The sequence below is a fragment of the Rhagoletis pomonella genome, unplaced genomic scaffold (assembly GCF_013731165.1).
Source record: "Rhagoletis pomonella isolate Grant_MI unplaced genomic scaffold, Rhpom_1.0 Rhpom_scaffold_00001, whole genome shotgun sequence".
In the NCBI taxonomy this organism is placed as follows: Eukaryota; Metazoa; Arthropoda; class Insecta; order Diptera; family Tephritidae; genus Rhagoletis; species Rhagoletis pomonella.
The window spans coordinates 115,720,296-115,723,873 of record NW_023458555.1 but is presented as its reverse complement, the minus strand read 5'-3'; positions in this window follow the sequence as shown (position 1 = coordinate 115,723,873).

Here is a 3,578-nt window from a genome sequence, read left to right as displayed (position 1 = left end):
ATGTCCCTATATAGATATGTGTGTAAGTAGGAATGTACAACTCTTTTAAAAAAAAAATAAATCAAATACAATTTTTCCATTCAGCCAGTCAAACATTTGCAGCTACTCCCTTCTTAATTTTATTTTTGAGACACCTCATTTTGATCACTGCAATAAATTTATAGCTAAAAAAATACTACAAATTACATACTTATCACGTTTACCTGCAAGAAATATCGCTGATCCATCATTTTTCGGGGTTTTATTGAGAAATCATCTAAAATTTAATGTCCCTAATTTGTCTTCATGCGTGCTGCTTTTGGGTAAATAGAATGAAGATGAATTAAGAGCTGCCAACTATTATTTTCTTAAGGGAAAAGAGGAAAAGAAAATGCAAATGCTCTCGCTTCTCACTCACTCGCTTTACGAAATATAAAATTTGGCATTTGCATAACAAGGCAAATCGCTCTGCTATGACCGTTGCTCTTGTCCAATTTTCTTACAAATTAAACAAACTGTATGCATTAAGTGATGGTCTAATCAGTTCCAACTTCGGTTCAAGAATAATTTTGACATACCCCATTTCTATTTTCAGAGATTCTTGAAGTTTTTCTGAAATTAATAAATTATGTGATGACTGCCAAAAACCCTCGAAAACCACAACAAACCAATCAACCTACTAAAGCCCTATTTTAATAAATAAAACTACCAATTTTGGCCCAATTGAACCAAAACGGCAACACTGAAAGAGACATACATTTGGATAAGTCTGTACTGTAAAATGAATTGTTATACGCAGTTAATTTGTTTTTAATGTACTAGCTGTGTTTTAGTTTTGCTAAATGTTATGTTTTCTATGTTTTTAATAAATTTGGCATTAAAAAAAAAAATAAAAAACTAAAAAAAAATATTTGGTTGGTTATGCCATGATTCAATAATGAAAGGTTTTCTAAGAAAAACTTTCTCTCACTCTAATTTTATCAATGACACTTCCACCATACTCCTAAAAACAAAAACAATGATATTTCTTTTCCAAATTTCTTTGCAAGTTTTAGGAACATTTTTAAATTTTTAGTAGCGAAATTTTTACCTTTTCAATTTGAAGAAATGTTTGTTCTGCATTCGCTGGCGACAACAAGACAAAATGGGTGTGAATCGTTGGCCTACAGATATTCAATGTAGGATAAAGAGACGAAATTCCCTTAGATGCCGCATAGTTGTGTGTGTCGGCATTCGTGGAGACCTATTGATTCCGCCAAGTCGCTGTAAAGTAAAGCGCGAAATGGTTCTGGTAAATGAGTCTACGAAGATATTTAGGTATTGACCTACACAACACAATCCTGCAGTGGATGTCTGACAATGGCTACGCTAAATTTCTATCGCTAAAACTCTCTAAATTAAAAGCCGTGGGATCTAAAAGTACGCAATAAGGAAAAGTAACAGAAGCAAAGTGTAATCAGGCAAATCTGGTATTATGAGGAGCATGTAACTAAACGTGGCATGCTGTTAAGCGCGCGTTCTTTTGGTGACCTTTAGCGATAGCGAATGCTGGAATTCGGCTGCTGGTGTCTCCGAACGAGACGTTGCAATATAATATTAGCAAACCGCGTCCATGGGGCCAATCGTAACACACGACAGCTCGGTTTAGTGAATTGCGCGATATAATTGCACACTTACGGCACTTCTCATTTGACAATGTAGATCAGGTTCCCTACCTCAGTCGTGCTGCGTGTCCTTTTTATTCTTCCTGTCGTCCGGCACGAAGCGCCAATCGCGACTGTGTAAGCCAATGTTTAATATTTTGACGGCGGCATAATCTCCCCAGAATATTAAAAGTGCAACATCAAAGAATTCAAATTACCATATTCGAAGCAATCGAGCCATAACCGCGAAAAAATGGTTTTATTTGCCGTTTTTTAATCAATATGCCATAATTTTTCCACAAACAAATAGCTTCTTCATATCCATCTATTGTAAATGGTACCGCAAAGAATTTACAAGGCAAACAAACATACCAAAGAAGTAGCTCAAAGTGGACCACCCATTCTCTAGTTATTCGCCGTCTGACGTACGCAACTTTCATATATACATACATACATACATCCATAGAAATGTTTGTTTTTAATAACAATCAGGGGTTATTTTCGATGTAAATAAGCTGGTTTAAATTAAATAATTGAATAAAATTAGTTTCTGTTTTAAACTACCAATATGCACTATTATCCCCACCTTTTTGTGGAATTAAGCTACCATTTTAGGAAGAGTAATTGAATTCATCCCCTTATTTTCCTGCTTCTAAAAACCATGCCTGTGGGTGGGAGTGTCAAATTTTAGAAAAAAGCTATTATTGTAATAAAAATCAATGTTTCTTGCACGACGGTCGATTTCTTCTGGCATGATTGAAGGTGCTGCCACATATTTTCTTGTCGCTTATGATTGTCACTGTGCCATGATTTTGTAAAAAATTTTTCAATACCCACTAAATTTGTTGCGAAAAGCATGAAGTTGGCAACAGTGTATGTAAACAAAAGTATTGGGTGGATGCTGTCAAATCGACGAAGAGAGGGTTAGCGCGACCTTTATTTTCTGGATCGTGCGTTTTGCGCATGCGCAGGTTTTCCATGTATTAGCATATATGTAATACTCCTATATTGGCAGTAAGAGCTAGTACCGTCCGAAAACACTACAGTACAGATATATCATAACACATACGTTTATAAATAGACATGTACACGACACATTTACAAAAACGGCACTCAAGTACACAATACATTGACAAAAAAATTACTAGACCCTGCAGGGAAACCGCGGACTAGTGAATCAAATTTCTAGTTCCGTACTAGGCCTTTATCCCCAAAAAGGAACTAGTCCGATTGGAACTAGATCCCTACCAGTCCAAAATCTGCGAAAAGTACTTTTAAGAAACTAATTTTTTCAGTTTTTTTCACTACAAATCTATATCTAAAGTGACGAATTTAGAAATGGTTCGGGACTATAGAAAAAGGGATGCAGAACGAACTAGATCCTATTTGTCGAATTTAGAACTATTTCGGAACTATCGAATAAGGGATGCAGCGGGGGGCTTGTTTACTTTACATAGATATGTGTTCGGCGGCTTTTTCGTTCAAATACGCTTCTATTCTGTGCTTCGCAGATGCTATTTCATAGTTTGGTAATAAAAAACAAAGCTTTGTGTTAACATATTAACATCTTGGGGCCATCTGGAATGTAACCATTAACAGCGAGCACCTCTGCAAAGTCAGCTACAGCAAGGTACATATGTAAACGTACATTTCTTACAATCATTCAAACAAATTTAATTTCAAATTGAAAAAACGTTTCTTTGAAAATAATGTAAAATCGCACACGGAAGAACCGAAAACATTGAAAAATCATGATACTTTTTTCTTTCGTCTGTCGATTTTAGAACTGGTTCGGAACTATAGAATTTAGGACTAGTTCGGAACCATCGAAAAAGGGATGCAGCGGGGGGCAATTGACACTTCCTAGGACATCGCAATGTTAAATTCGCCAGTCGCTTGCATGCAAAATAGATTTATCGCGAACCAGTACTGGGTCCAAATGTACTAGAAGCGCCC